The following is a 16,893-nucleotide window of genomic DNA, read 5'->3' on the forward strand; positions in this document are numbered from 1 at the left end:
CCAGCAATGTACGTACTCATACATGCCACCATCATACATACTGTAGCATAGATGCCATTTTGTATCCAACGGTGAAGGGGAAACCATCCTAAGGATGAACTTACCACTTTTGGTGTACGTGTGTTACGTCTCACACGTGTCGTCGTGGGTAGAGTGGTCTATCCATCCATGCATGCACGTGCCAGCTTTCACTCACTCTCGCGGTTAAATAAAACTCATGCAGTGGCAGATGGCCACACCGGCTGCAGGCCTGCAGCTCAAACCGTGGGAAGGGCCGCTGGGGATCTCACGCATCGGTGACTGTGAGGTCAAACCACGGGGCCACACGGACGTCACACGAGGATGAGGACACGGAGCGCATTAAATGGGCTGGGTTTGGCTGGTCGACCGGGCCGGGCCGACAGGACGGGCCCGCGCCACAGTGTGTGTGGGCACTGACTGGACTGACCGAGCAAACCCGGTCAGTCTGATCTACATAACGCATCCGTGTTGATATATTCTTCTCCTGTACCTTACTAGTAAGCATGCACGTGCAACGCACGTCCCAAACGTAAACCAGGTGAGATTCACATAATATAAAAAAATAAATGTTTTTAGAAATATAAATCAAATAGATACACAATGTTTGATGTCGCTCAAATTGTATTTTCAAAAGTGAGACACAATAGTGGTTATGTTGCTTCATAGAGTAATCGCAGGAAAATATTCTCACTTAAATAAAATAAGCAATTATTTATTAATGCAGTAATATAGCCTTGTAGTGTAGTCTTCTCTTCGAGTGTAGCTAGAAAAAAAAGTATAAACTGCCTTACGGTGCAATTATATTGTTCAAGATGCTTAATTCTCGAATCTTATTTTATTCTACTAATCTGCGTAGCAAAATATATACTTGTACTAATTTGGATCAAATTATATATATATTATGGTTGTGTGGATTGCCAAAATAATATAGCTACATACTATGGATAATAGGAAATAGAAGATGATATGTGACTACAACGACTTCTATATAAAATAAAGATTATTTACAAGAACTAATTGAAATGTAAAAGGCTAAAAGAAATCCAATAATTATCATGATAGAAAGCATTTATCCGGTTTTGTATGTGTTTACGCGTTGGCAACCATCAGTGGCGTAGCTAGGGGGTGGCCAGGGTGGTCCATGGACCACCCTGGAATTTCTCCATAGCTTATGTACAGTGCAGTAAAAAAGTATTTCTTTAAAAAATAAATAATCTTATGTAGATGTTTCTATCAATGGACCACCCTGGCGTATTGGATTGGCTACGCCACTGGCAACCATACTAACTTACAATGTTGTAAGACGCTCTGTGCATACAGAAACTGAAATGAGTTAGGAAGAAAAATAAAGATAAAAGGAACAGTATTTCAGAGTATTTGTCAAGTTTAACCTTATCAAGCTTTCAAGTCGGCTTCTAAATTACAAAAAACATGATGAATCCTCAAATAGGAAAGAGCCAACAATTTGGAACATGCTACAAAACTGGTGAAGATAGAAAGCATTCATCCTCTTTTTTCTTGTCGTAAGGAGTAGCTTCAGCATACATTTGTAACAGTGTAACACCTGATCCGGAAAAAGTTATTCATTATTATTACCGGAGGAAAGAGGCGTGCAGATAAAGAAAGAGAGGCGGTGCAAATAAGGCCTTAAAAAGTATGTCTTCAAGTTTGATGACTGCATATATGTTGAATTATTTGAAACTGCACAAGTATATAAGAATAAATATATGTAGCAAAATAGCGAAAGGTATATGGTTTCTCTGTCATGAAACAAAATAAATCCGACTGATGTGAATGATGGCGGTAGGCGGCTCGCGATTAGCTTCCTAATAAGATGGATGCATCCGAGATAAGTTTTTTAATATGATGGATTTGTCTGAGATTAGTTTCCTAATAGGATGGATGCACTCTGATTTACTTTCCTGGAATATGATGCACCCGTGATTATTAGTTTCCTAATTTCCCAGGCGTGGAGTTTCATATTTTCCTCCACGGTGGAGTACGGTCAGTCAATGTAAATTGCTAAGTGCACACAGAAAATGGTTTAGATTAAGTCTAACCGTTAGATTGATTTTAGTGGGCCTAATCGTACAGTGGTATTGGATCTGTGTACGCTTTATGGGGTGTGCTTAAAGAAGTTCTTGTTTGATTGTTTAATAGTAGTATAGATGATGATTTTGTCAATCTTAAAATGATATGCCGAATAGGAAGGAGGAGGCAGTGCAGTGCCAACCAACGGGCCTGACCCGTGCTGAGTCGACCGGGCGCAAAAAGGAAAATTCACCATTCCTCGACTCATCAGGATGGATTAATTTAGATCTTTCAGCGATGTGTGTTAAATGAGAGGAGATGCTTTGGACGACTACGAAAACATCTATGATGATTTTGTCAATCTTAAGATGATGTGCCGAGTAAGTCACTCCAATGTCTCCGCATATGCCTTCATAGTCGGCGAGAACGTCTTCTCTCACTGAACGCACGCCACCAAAAAAGCCTGAATTAAATCTAGAGAAATACAACCACTAGTGTCAAACCTAGTACTTGAACTTTGTTGGGTTGGTTTCACCACAAAAAATTTAACCATTTGAGCTACGCTTCAGTTTACAGTACATACGCACATTCAACCCTGTGAATGCATGCACCGACATCTTACACTTCGGAGCATCCCAACGGATTGCCCCAAAAGATATTGAGATTGACGAATTAATCATAAACACCACCTAGCCGATGGACGAGCCATACAATATCATCAAAAAGGTTTCAGTCCAAAGATATTGTGAACTCCCGTGTGCCAAGTCTAAGACTTAATCCTGTGGGTTGGTTCACGGTCACAAAGCTCACCGACTTCTCGTCATGCCAAGTAGACTCCCGGAAACAAACATCCGATTACTTATGTGCCCTACCGGCTACCGCTGTCATGCATGCATGGGCCATGCATGTCACGTTACGCACTCCAGCGACATAATACTATATATTGGAGTATAGTTGATTACCAAATTAGTAATTCTGAGGCTGCACCATCCATCACAACCCACGTTCTCACAAGATCACAATCGTACCATCCATGCACTGCCCTGCTCCACACGTACACCACGATTCCATCCATCACTTTCTCCACGCACGCACGCAGTGTTTTTTTTTTTGAGCATCAGTACAGACACAAGCGCTCAGTGGACTGAGGGGTAGGCTATCTGTTCCCGCTTGGAGCTTGGTATTTCAAAATCAAGTGCTACAACCACACCAGGCAGCGGCCTGTGGCGGAGAAAACGGCGACATACCGAACCCAGAGAGACAAGGAATTGCCAGCCAGGCTTATCCGCGCAAGGCTCACTGAAAACCTTCTTAATTTGCCAAGGAAATAGACGACTGATAGAGAAGATGACACGTGAAAGCAACATCCCCGGTACCACTAGCTCCTGGGTCTATTTATTTTCACCTGCTGCGCACTACTCCCTCCGTTCCTAATATAAGTTTTTTTCTTAAGATTTTAATATAAACTGCATACGGATGTATATATACATATTTCAGAGTGTAGATCCGCTAATTTTAGTATTTATATAATCTATATTAGAATCTCTAAAAATACTTATATTTAGGAACGGATGAAGTACTACCTATGGAGTGTCAGAGCAGGCCGGGACAATCCCCCAAGTCCCATAATTTGCTCAGACCGGGCTCTCAGAAATCTCACTTGCTAAAATTCGCCAACATATAATATATCTTTAATTTTTATGTAACTACAGTTCAAACATGTCTATAAAAATTATATTTTGCAAACAAATAAAATAGTATTACCTCCGTTTTAAATTACTTGTCTTACATTTTCCCAAGATACGTGTGTCTAGATACATCCGTATCTAAACAAACCGAGGTCAAATACTTGGGGACGGAGGGAGTAATTATGTGCACTTCTCTCAATTTCTTGAGGTTTACACCTCTCTTTGGGCTCTGCAGTGCCGGCACTCAGCCTTGTGACCATCCAAACGTTCTTGTTCTCCCTCGATCTTTGTTGTCTGTTGCACGCCATTATCCATCCATTCCTCAACCTCGCCTAGCTCGACCACGCGCCCTTCTCTCTTTCCTCTACAACTGGGGCGAACCAGCTGCACGGTGGTGGGGTGAAACACCATTAATATACTTTCGTGACGCATGCAGGAGGGAAGCATCACGACGTCAACAGTTTGGATGAAGAGCCGCTCGACTCAATTGTCGTGTCATGAGGGGAGATCTTTGTGAGTTTCTGTTTCGAGAAGAAATGTGTGAGAGTGGACAGAGATTTACCATTTTCAGTCCCTAAATATCAAATGCAATGTGCCAGGAAACTGTTATACTTGGATGCTCTAAGTAAAAGAGAAATTTGCAACTCTGGATGCATCGGCATGCCAACAATCATGTTTGGAACCAACCATATATTTGACAAAAAAAAGTATTTTTGTAGTTCCAAGATTTATGACCGAAGCTAAATCTATGAGTCCTATTGGATTCAACCCCGCGAATCGAACGGCCATCGTAGAAAAAAACACACCAAGGATCACAATCCTTCAGAATTCTTATGGAAGTCACTTAAACCAAAAGGACTCTTCATATCGATTAAAGATCCTATATAGTTTCTTTGAAAATCATGTGAGCTGTATTTCGTTATTTTATTTTTTTGAGGGAAAACCTTGATGGCAATTCTATTCATTAGGCAAAACACTTCCATCATTTGATAAAACAGCGACAAGGAAACCAAGAGGATCCTCTTGCCACACTTGAGGACTAATCTCCGACTTACTAGCTAAACATGTGCCGCCATATTTGCTTCCCTAGGACAAAACTCGAAGGACCCTTATTTGAAGAACAGAATCATGTGAGCTGCAGGCTGTGAATTGGTTGTGTTACTTTCAAAAAGAAAATGTAGAGTGGGTTGTGTTGAGCCGGGCTTGGTCGGGTCCACTCGACAGTCGGCACGGGCCCCGGTCTTGATCACGAAAATTCGTGAGGGGTGGTAGTGTGGTGTGTACAGGGAGGACGAGGAGGCAGTGGCCCGAGCCGACGGGGTGGCTGGGCCCGCCTCGTACGGGCCGATGGGGACGCCTCAACGACCGCCACTGTGTCTATCCTCTTCATCGTCACGAGATAAAATCAGAACATTGCTGTCAAAAGTCACAGCGTAGAACCGCATAGTAATTATCTCAGGAAATTCGCATTTTTTTTCGAAAAGGGGGAGTACCCCGGCCTCTGCATCAAGAATGATGCATACAACCATCTTATTAATCGAAGCAGCAAAATGTGCATACAAGGTTTCAAAGTCTTGAAATCAAATAAAGGAAATGCAGCCCACACAGAGCACAGAAGGCTAGAAACACAGACTAGCCAGAAATAAAATGCCACAACCGGCTGGCTAAAGAAGGTAGGGAAACTAATTGCCTATCCTATTACATGACGGCCATCCAAACCGGTTGAAGATATCCCGAGCAACCATCTCCCAACGGATAGACCCAGTAACCAAATGCTTCCTGGCCTCCATCGGAGTGAGTAATGACCACGAACGGATCAATGCCGTAGCTCGGAATATAACCTACAAAAAATGAATTCGTGATGTTCTGTTAAAAATCAAATCATTTCTGCACAACCAGATGGTCCACATCAACGCACAAACTCCCACCCGAACATGCCTTGCTAATGCAGAGTCAATCCCATTAAGCCAATTCTCAAATAAAGCGGTAACGTAGTCGGTGGAGTAATATTGAAAGCAATATAAACCGTCTGCCAAAGAACCTTAGCCAGCGGGCAATCAAAGAAGAGATGTTTAATTGTCTCATCCCGATCACAGAAACTACACCTAGTAGCTCCTGTCCAATTACACTTTATCAAGTTGTCCTTTGTTAGAATAACTTGTTTATGAACAAACCACATAAACACTTTTATTTTCAAAGGAACTTTGACATCCCAGACCTTCTTGGATGTTGGAATGGAGCTTGAATTAATAACATCAAGATACATTGACCTCACTGTAAATACTCCAGACTTAGTCAACTTCCAGCGTAATTCATCAGGTTGGTCAGAAAGTTGTACCTCCATTAGTCTCCTAACTAACTGGAGCCAAACCTCCCAACGATTGCCCACTAACGACCGTCTAAACTGAATATTAAGGGGGACCGTTTGAAATACCGTTGCCACGAACACCTCACGTCGTTGAGCAATGCGATATAAGGACGGATATTGAATGGCCAAGGGTGAGTCGCCTAGCCAAGAATCCTCCCAGAAACGTGTAGTAGCACCATTTCCAAGGACAACTTTTGTCCTATTGAACAGTAATACTTTGACTTTCATGAGTCCTTTCCAGAAAGGCGAGTCAGTCGGCCTAACTGATACCTGGGATAATGTTCTAGTCTGGAGGTACTTGTTGCGTAGGATTTGCGCCCACATAGCTTCAATGCCGGAAGCGAGCTTCCACACCCACTTACTAAGAAGGCATCTGTTCTTAACTTCTAGATTCTCAATACCAAGCCCACCTTGGTCTTTGGGTCTACAGATAATATCCCACTTAGCAAGCCGGTATTTTCTTTTGAGCTCATCACCCTGCCAAAAGAAACGTGATCGATAGAAGTCCAGTCTTTTCCTAACCCCCACTGGAACCTCAAAGAAAGATAAGAGGAACATAGGCATACTCGTGAGCACCGAGTTTATCAAGATTAACCGGCCTCCGTATGACATGAGCTTACCCTTCCAGCAGCTCAGTTTCTTCTCAAATCGATCCTCGATACACTTCCACTCTCTGTTAGTTAGCCTACGATGATGTATCGGAATGCCAAGGTATGAGAAGGGCAAACTTCCCAACTCGCACCCAAACAATTGCCTATAAGACTCTTGTTCGTCTTTGGCTCTCCCAAAGCAGAATAACTCGCTCTTATGAAAGTTTATCTTTAACCCCAATAATTGTTCAAAGAGGCATAATAACAGCTTCATATTTCTCGCCTTGGCCAAATCATGCTCCATAAAGACTATTGTATCATCAGCGTATTGAAGGATAGATACACCTCCATCAACCAGATGAGGTACTAAGCCACCCACTTGTCCATTGTCCTTCGCCCTTCCGATCAAAATTGCTAACATGTCCACCACAATGTTAAACAAGATAGGGGACATTGGATCTCCTTGCCTGAGGCCCTTGTGAGTTTGGAAGTAATGACCTATATCGTCATTTACTTTAATTCCGACACTCCCTTTTTGCGTAAAAGATTCCACCTGATGGCGCCAGGCATCATCAAAACCTTTCATACGCAATGCCTGTTGCAGGAATGGCCACTTAACCTTATCATACGCCTTTTCGAAATCCACCTTAAAAATTACCCCATCTAATTTTTTAGAGTGAATTTCATGGAGCGTTTCATGCAGGACAACCACCCCTTCGAGGATGTTTCTGTCCGGCATGAAAGCAGTTTGGGACTGTTGCACCACAGAAAGCGCAATCTGTGAGAGCCTGTTCGTCCCGACCTTGGTGAATATTTTGAAACTAACATTGAGTAGGCAAATCGGCCTGAACTGCTCAATACGCACAGCCTCCGTTTTCTTAGGGAGTAATGTGATAGTTCCAAAATTCAAGTGAAACAATTGAAGCTGTCCCGAGAAAAGATCATTAAACATAGGTAACAGATCCCCCTTAATAATGTGCCAGCACTTTTTATAGAACTCAGCCGGAAACCCATCTGGTCCGGGAGCCTTATTATTTTTCATTTGTGCAATAGCATCAAACACCTCCTTCTCCGTAAACGGGGCCAGCAAAATCTCATTATCGGCAACCGACAACTGAGGAACATCGTCAGTCCTAGACTCATCCAAGGACACACAATTAACCTCCGGTGGTCCGAATAACTGTCTATAATACTCAGTGATGTATGTTTTGAGATTATCCTGCCCAATGATAGTACCCTCATCTTGCTCAAGTTGGAATATACGCTTCTTACGGTGCTTGCCATTCGCAATCAGGTGAAAGAATTGAGTATTGGCATCCCCTTGGACTACTTTGTGGACCTTAGCTCGCAACGCCCACTTCAACTCTTCCTGGCGGAGAAGTTCTTTCAACCTCTTCCCAGCCTCGTTCTTAACCTGGAGCTCAGTAGGCAGCAGAATCGTAGACTCAGCTTTTGTATCTAGGGCCTGTGCAAGAGCAAGGAGTCTATCCTTTTCAATCTTATAAGCCTCACTTAGGTGCTTAGCCCAACCTCGTAAGAAACTTCTTAAGTGCCTAATTTTATTCTGCCAACGTTCAACCGCCGACCTACCTCCACCACCCTTCTCCCATTCCCTGGCAACGAGGTCTAAGAAACCTTCACGTTCGAACCAGGACATCTCGAATGAGAAAGTGTTCTTGTTTCCCGCATAATTGGACTCCCCGGAGTCCACGAACAGTGGTGTGTGATCGGATATGCCCCGCGTTAAAGCTTGTACCGTAACAAGAGGGAATTTCTGCTCCCACTCTACATTGGCCAGAACACGATCAAGCTTTTCATATGTTGGGTTTGGCAGAGCATTAGCCCAGGTAAACTTTCTACCAGAAAGCTCTATCTCCCTCAGATCCAAGCTCTCAATAATGGTATTGAACATAAATGACCATCTCCCGTCAAAGTTATCATTATTCTTCTCCTCTCTCCTCCGAATGATATTGAAATCACCCCCGACCAGCATTGGAAGCTGTTCGGACCCACAAATTCGAACAAGATCCGCCAGAAATTCCGGTTTAAGCTCCGGTTGTGCGACTCCGTAAACCGCCACTAAAGCCCAGTCGAACCCATCAACTTTTGACCTAACCCGAAACTTAACCGCAAAGTCGCCCATCACAACACTCCGGACCTCAAGGGAATCGCATCTCACTCCCAGCAAGATACCTCCCGATCGTCCACGCGGAGGAAGGCAATGCCAGTCAAAATCGATACCACCCACAAGAGAAGCAAGAAACTGAGGAGCAAAATTATCTCTTCGAGTTTCGGAAAGAGCAATGAAATCTAAACGGTGCTCCAGAGCCGCCTCAGCGAGAAACCTTCTTTTAGCCAAGTCCTTAAGACCTCTGCTATTCCAAAAGATTCCTTTCATAATTCATCATGAAATTTTTTGGCCGTACGGATCCTAGCACTTCTACGTACTGCGGATGCTGGATACACCTTCCGCTTCCACGTACGTTTAGGTTTTTCATTGCCCACCGGCCGGTCCTCATAACCGGGCTGTGGTGGTTGATGATCCACAACATCTATACTAGTCTCCTCCTCATCAGACTCATTAAAGGTTGGTGCAAGGTCCGCACACAAATTGTCTAGCACTCTCACCCCCAACGCATCAATCTCCGCATCATTCATAGGTTTTACTGCCGCTAGGTTGCGAATGGTTTATAAAGCGCGTTCCGCTTCCAGATCCAGAAGATCATTAACCGAGTTGGAGATTTCAGAATTATTATTTCCTAGCGAAACCCCTACTTGATTTGCATTATGAATAATCTCATCCGTAGAAAAATGCAAAATAGAATTGGATAAATTGACTGACATACCGGTAGTGACCTCAATGTCACGAAGCTTGGCCGCTCTCATTGCGCACCTCTGCTGCATGTCATCAACCTCCGGTTGGTCCTGGAAACGGGAACTCATCCGTCGCCCCTCAGATACTGGGTCAGGGATTCCGCCGAATGCAATAACCTCCTCTTGAGTAGCGCCACTCGCCGTAGGCCGTGAGGAACGGCTCCCGAGGCCGGCGGTCAGGAGGCCGGGTGTAGTCAGAGCCGGCGCCGCCTGGCCGACCACCCCCTTGGCCGCACTCCTCAAGGTTGTGGGCGCCACCATCCCGACAGCCGAGGAGGAGGGATGGACCGGGAACACCTTCCCCGGACTCCCGCCAAGCACGACAGTAGAAACTGCCTCCACCGTAGCCGAAAGGGAAGTGTGTGTGGCCTCCTGCCCCATACGGCCTCCCTCAGGTCCGGCCAACGCCGTCACAGGAAGCGCCGCCTGCGCCACCTGCCCCGGACAAACTCCAGAGCGCTCAGACGAAGAGTCCACCGCCGGTCGCTCCCCCGAAGAGGGCACCTCCCTCTCAGGAGACCCGATCTGAGCGACAGAAGGGTGGTGAGCCAAGGCCTCCTGCCTTAGTCCCCCCACCAAGCTCGTAGTCACCTGTAGCTCCGCCGTCACAGGAGTCTCTGAGGGAGGCGAGAACGCTATCTCCGAACCTCCCTCCACTCCCCGACCCTCCACGCTCAGGTCCTCAAAGTCCAACGTAGGTAAGGAGTGCTCAAGCTCCTCGGAAGACTCCACCCGATCACTCCATAATCTCGGAGGTGCAGAAGTAGGCTCAAAGGACCCAAATCGCAGTGTGGTCGACGGCACAGAAGATGTAGGCGCGGTCGACCCTCCGGTGGTCTTAGCCACCGACCCCGGTCTGTCGATCTGTCGACCAGGATCAGCAATCTCAGGCTCCTTGCGCCCCATGCCATCATCACCCTCGTGCATATCAACATCGACGGCAACCGGTGCCTCAGCAAACAGACTGTCATCCTCGAACTCAATCTGAATGTTATACACCTGGCCTCGATAAGCCCACTTCACCACATCCGGAACAAACTCAATATCCAAAATACTGACAAGAATGCGAGCCACCCCCTGAGCTTTGGTGAAAGCCATATCAACACGTTCTGGCTTTCCAACCAAAACAGCCAGACTAGCCACCACCCTGGCATCCTGCATGGGTCTGTGTGGAGCTCCCGAAAAATGCAACCAGGCCTGGGTTAGTGGTTTTCCCTGAGGCTCAGTCAATTTCCACTCATGAAACTCCAGAATGCCCTCCGTGCCTGGCACCTTACACATCCCAAAGCTCAGTAACCTCTGTAAATCCTCCACCGATGGAAACTCCACCCTGAAGGAGTTAGGCTCAAGACTGACTAGCTCCCAGAGGAAGTCACCCGGGGCCAGCTCCCGTAGCCGCTGCACAATCTGGACGTCAGAAACTTCACCTTTAGTCACTTTAACAATCCCAGTTGTCATACTGCGCACCTCATCAGTAACTTCCCTCTCGATCGGAGACTCAAAGAAAGTAAGCTCAGAACAAAACACACCATACATCATAAGATTGGGAAGCTGCTCTCTCATAAGCGGACAGGCCCCTGAGTCATGATCTGGCTTACCACACTTGTCGCATAAGACCGCCTCACACTCAGCAATGAAGTGACCCTTATTTCCACATCGATAGCAAAGCATTCTTTCTTTCTTGCGAGCATACTTAGCCACCCTGTCCAGCTCAGCCCTGTCGGAGCCCTCCACCGACACTACCTCGTCCGTAGCAACCACCTCAGCCGTAGCCGAAACCACCTCCATGGCAGTATCCTGAATGCCCTCATCAACCGCTGTCTGATCCACAACCACTGGATGCTGCCTTGGGCGGTAGCGACCACCTCGGCCACCCCGTCCGCCATGGTTACCACGAAAACCACCGCGGTTTCTGTTAGCCGGTCCTGATGCCCCTTCGACGAAGCCTCCCGTCGGCCCCAGGAAGGGTCTCTCGGTGGAGCCATCACTCTGCCATGCAAATCCCCGCCCACCACCTGTGGACGAGGATCCCCGGTGCTGTCCGTCTCCGTACGCGTTAAGCCCGTCATCACCCCACTTTCCTCGAGGCGCCGTCGAGTCTCCCCCCGTTGCCGTAGCGTCCTGAAACTGTGCCTGCTCCAGGACTGGTGCCACCGTACTTTGCGACTGTCGAGCCACAAAATGTGGTGGCCTAGCCCCGGTCTGAACCGCCGTGGGACGATGCTGCCCACCTAAGGCCGGAGTGGGCTGCCTAGCCGTCGGGTTGCCGCGACCTGCGACAGCCACAGGGAGAGGCGCCGGCGGCCTAAGGTCACCCCGGCCCCCGGCAGACGTGGGTAGTCTGGTCCCCGCTGGCGGTGCCCCGCGGCCCGCCACGCCGGGCCTGGGAAAGCCCCCATGCATCGGTGGTTGGGTGCCGATCGCCCCCTGAGCCGCCTGGCTGGGCAACGGAGGCGTGACCGCGCGCCCAACTCCGAGCGGCGTGGCAGCTCGTCCCCGACCCGCGCCCAGTGTTGCCGCAACACCACCGCGGCCGCCTCCAGCCGTCAACGGCGGACCACCGCGGCCTACGCCGCCCGGGGCGCCGGCCTGGATGCCGGTTTTGGTCGGCGGAGGACCTCCGCCCGCCATGCTGAGGAGAGGAGGGATCCGGCGAGCACGCCTCGCACCTCGGTCGTAGAAACACGGCCTCGCCGACGGTCGAAGAACCCTAGCTTTCGTCGATCGATAACCCTCAGACGGCACGTCAAACATGCATGTACGCTCGATATCGCCCGTCGTATGTACCTGGTTAATCTGGGCCTCATACCCAATTAAACCAGGCCCACAGAGTACAGGGCCCGGCTCACTCAGAACCGGCCCATCGAGCGTTCGGCCCAGCAAATCGTTCAAACGTTTCTCCCGCATCAGCGAGATCGCGATGCACTGCCTCGCCGGCGATCTCGCCATGGCCACCGCCGGCACACTTCCCGGACGGATCGGTCTCTTCTTCCTCTTAACTTGAATCCACGAATCCGGATGAATCATATCGAAAAGCGTTAGATTTGGAAGACTAACCTTAGGAAGGGGGCCCTTCCATGGCCGGAGTGCCGTCGCCGCCGTTCGCCGATGCACCACACGCCTGACCATCTCCTTCCTCTCGCCCGCATGGAGGCCAACCCTTGCCGGATCTTCCACTGGCAAGACCCGATCCACCGTCGAGGCCACCTCTTCCTCATCATATCCCGCATTGAAGAACTCGCAGAAGAGGTTCGATGGAGTCGGTGTTGGTGGATCGGCCTCTGGATCCTCCTCCCCGTCCGCCTCGTCCTCGCCAGATCCGGCCAGCACCCAGAAACGGCCACCGACCTGAGGTCTATCCACCGCCCCGGAGCGCACTGGCCCGGCGATCGCCGGACGGGCACCCGCGGCGCCCCCCCTGTCGCCTTTCATGTGGATATCACCATGAACATTAATAAGATCCTTTCCAGGCGAGGTCGCGTGTGGCTGAGCCACCGACTGCACCGGGCATTCTTCCTCCGGATCTTCTTTCACCGGTGTTACATCAACGTCCGCATCAGCCAAGACAGAAACTCGTCCCCCGAACTGCGGTTTTGATCGCTTGGGAGCGTCCGTGAGATCGATCACCTCGGTTTGATCATGCGTCTCTGGTTCTTCCTGCAAGAATGAACAAATGGTAACATCGAAACAATCAATCAACAAACGCGTACCTTCAGAAATCTCCTCTTCCTCGTTCAGGTAGCGGCCGCCTAGGATATCATCATCCAGGTCGCGCACCACCATCCATCTCGATGGGTAGTACGTAAATAGGACTCCCTCCGATCGGAGACCGATTGCCCGAACATCCTCGAAGAGAATTCTCCATTTTGCAGGATGCAGGAAGCCCCCGATCTGCGCCGTCGACTCCGGATCTCGTGAATCTCCACAGTCCGGCGATCGCGCCGGCAACTCTATCACCGGCGATCCCTCGCGGGCTTCCGTCGTTGGCCTAGATCTCTCCGTAGGAGGTGGCTCGGGTGGGGGCGGCAAGGGCGCCGCCCCGGCATTCACATCCGTCTCCATTTCGATCTGGTTATAATTATCTATTGTACAGTGAGATCATGCCACATTATGAAGTATTTCACTTGCACTTTTGGGCTCTAAATTCCACCTGTGCCTTCATCATGCGTGGACCGGACGCCTGCGGCTGCCGCGTCGACCTGCCATCCGTGCAGCCGGCCGGCGCCCGGTTGTACTTGTACGTGCATGCATATGTAGGCCAGGTCACGTACTCGCGTCACCACCCCGGACGGAAACTCATTCCGTGGCTCATCAGGCGCTCCACGATCCACCGCACAGTCGGACCTATCCATCCCATTCCATCGGTCGCTTTCTCCACGCACGCACTCCACTCAGCTCCGTCTTTATGTGGCCTAGCTACGCTATCGATCGGCTTGGAGTTTCAAAATCAAGCCGGTGTGCGCGCGCGGGAACGTGCCGGAGAAACCAGCGACATGCTACACCCAGCAAGACAAGCAATTTGCGTGGCCAAGCCTGCCTGAATTAGAAGCAACCTTAATTTGTTTCTCATACTATAATTTGCAACGAAAATTGAGGAAACGGGAAGATGACACACGAAAGCAACACCTCTCGGATGCTCCTCCATCCATGTTCCTCATCCGATTCACGTCGGTTCGATCGTTTCATCAAGTAACAGCTCTCATGCAACCGGCAAGAGATACTGAGAATGGAGTTACACGGCCAATTGGGAAAAAAAATCAAGCCAAAATCGTTACCGGCTATGTATTCCATTCCATCCAGAAAAGGATCAATCAGGGTTTTTTTATTTCTTTTTACAAAAAGGATAAATCGGGTTTGATTATCAAAAACCACGTTACACCACTGAGAGGATAGACAGAGGAAATAATCTCTACGGAAAAAGACCAACACCAACCCACCGCCAAGTTTGGCGGTGTTGTGCACTCCTTCAAAACCCTTTCATACTTTTGTAGCTTTCGACACCGTAACACGAGCACACCCGGGGGCATTGCCTCGGCATCAACAAATAACCGCAACACGTCTTGTGCTGAGATGATTCTTTTAGTCGAGAGGTTTTCCTATTTGAGATGTTTTTTGCTCCAAGACTGGCACACCCTGGTCATTTCATCGGCATCCGCATCCACACTACGACACCCTACGGTATTATAGAGATTTGTCTAGAAACTCCTTATGTTAAGATGATTGTTTCACTTGAACGTTTTTTTCTTTTCTAGAGAATTCTTACCCTAAGACACAGCAAGACTGACACATCCTAAGGCATTGCCTAGACATCTGAATATAACTGCCAGTTCCCACAAATACGCCATGTATAACCCTGCTGTTTTATGGAGATTGTCCAGAAATGTCTTAACACTAAGATAATACCTACATTTGAACGCCTTTTTCCTTTTTGAGAATTTTTACTCCAAGACACGTCTTGACCAGCACACCGGGGGCATTGCCTCAACATCCGCATATAACCACCATACCCTACAAATCCTCCATACGCCACCCTATGGTTATATGGGGATTGTCCGCAAATTTCTCATGCCATGATGACCCCTTGACTTCAAGGGTGTCCCTTTTTGTGAGAATCTTTACTCCAAGAGACATAATGATCGACACACCCAGAGGCATCGCCTCGGCATCCGCATATTGCTACCACGCCCCGCAAATCTGTCATACACCACTCTACAACTTCACAGAGATTGCTGAGAAACGTATCATGCTAAGATGACTCCGTCACTTGAAAGATATCCCCTTTTAATTAAATTCTTACTCCAAGAAACACCAAAACCGGGATAACCAAGGGAACTGCCATGAGATCCGGATACCGCCACACCTAAGGGACGCCAACACGACACGTGTGCGGATGACATAATACCCTAGAGCCACAAAAAAACATGTTTAGGACGTGTAGCCTTTTCTTGTGATAAGCTGAATTTTTATTTTTATTGAAACATTTTTATTTTTGTGGGAAATTATTTCACCAACATTTACTCTAGAATTTTTGAGGGAATTTTGACTCCAAGACACGCCAAGACCGGCACATCCTAAGGCATTGCCCCCGCATCCGAATATAACCACCACACCCCGCAAATACGCCATGTACAACCCTACGGTTTTATGGAGATTGTCAAGAAATGTCTTACGCTAAGATGATCTCTTCCCTTGAATGATTTTCCTTTTTGAGAGAAGTTTTACTCCAAGAGACATCATTGCTGGCATATCCTAGGGCATTGCCTCGGCATCTGCAGGTAACCGCTGCAGCCCGCAAATCTGCCATAGTCCACCCTGCGGTTTGATGGGGATTGTCGAGAAACCTCTTATTCTAAGATGACCCCTTCACTTTAATGCTTTTCCTTTCCGCAAGAATTTTTACTCCAAGACACATCATGACCAACACACCCGGAGGCATTGCCTCAGGATCCGCATGTAACCTCCGCACCCCCACAAGTCCGCCATGCACAACGCTACGGTTTATAAAGGGGATTGTCGAGTAACTAATCATGCCATGATGCTCCCTTGACTTCAAGGGTTTCCTTTTTTGCGGGAATCTTTACTCGCTGAGACATAATGATCGACACACCCGGGGGCATCGCCTCGGCATCCGCATGAAACCGCCACGGCCCGCAAATCCGTCACACACCACCCTACGACTTTACGGAGACCGTCTAGAAATGTATCATGCTAAGACGATTCCTTCACTTGAAAGATATCCCCTTCTCATTAAATTCTTACTGCAAAACATGCCAAAGCTGGCATGCCCGAGGGACCCGCCGTGACATCCGAAAACTGCCGCACCTAGGGGGGCGCGAGCCCGAAAAGTGTGCGGATGACATAACACCTTGGATCCAAGGAAGACCATGTTTAGCACGTGTGGCCTTTTCTTGTGATATAAGTTGGTATTTTATTTGTATTGAAACATTTTTATTTCTGCGCCAATGGAATTATTTCACCAACGGTTAGTCTAGGTAAAATCCAATGAATGAATTTATGGAAATGAATGAAATGCAGCCAATGCCCCAGGTAAAGGCCAGGCTGTCAAAAACGTCACCCCTGGAAAGAAAGAGGTAATTGCTCCTGGCTCCTGACCCACACCCACACAGAATCCACTCACTGACAAGCCTGTCCCCACAAGTCATCGAGAGAGAGTAGGGTCTCACTGCTGTCGGTCCAGTGTGGCGGGCGGGCCTGGCAGGGCCCAGCGCGGCCCATGTGGCCTCCCGTCCGCCTGTCTCCACTCCACTCCCCACCGGTGGCACTCTCCTCAATCATTAACCCCCCAACCCCACCCCCACCC

Source organism: Triticum dicoccoides, chromosome 6B (genome assembly GCF_002162155.2).
Source record: "Triticum dicoccoides isolate Atlit2015 ecotype Zavitan chromosome 6B, WEW_v2.0, whole genome shotgun sequence".
Classification (NCBI taxonomy): Eukaryota; Viridiplantae; Streptophyta; class Magnoliopsida; order Poales; family Poaceae; genus Triticum; species Triticum dicoccoides.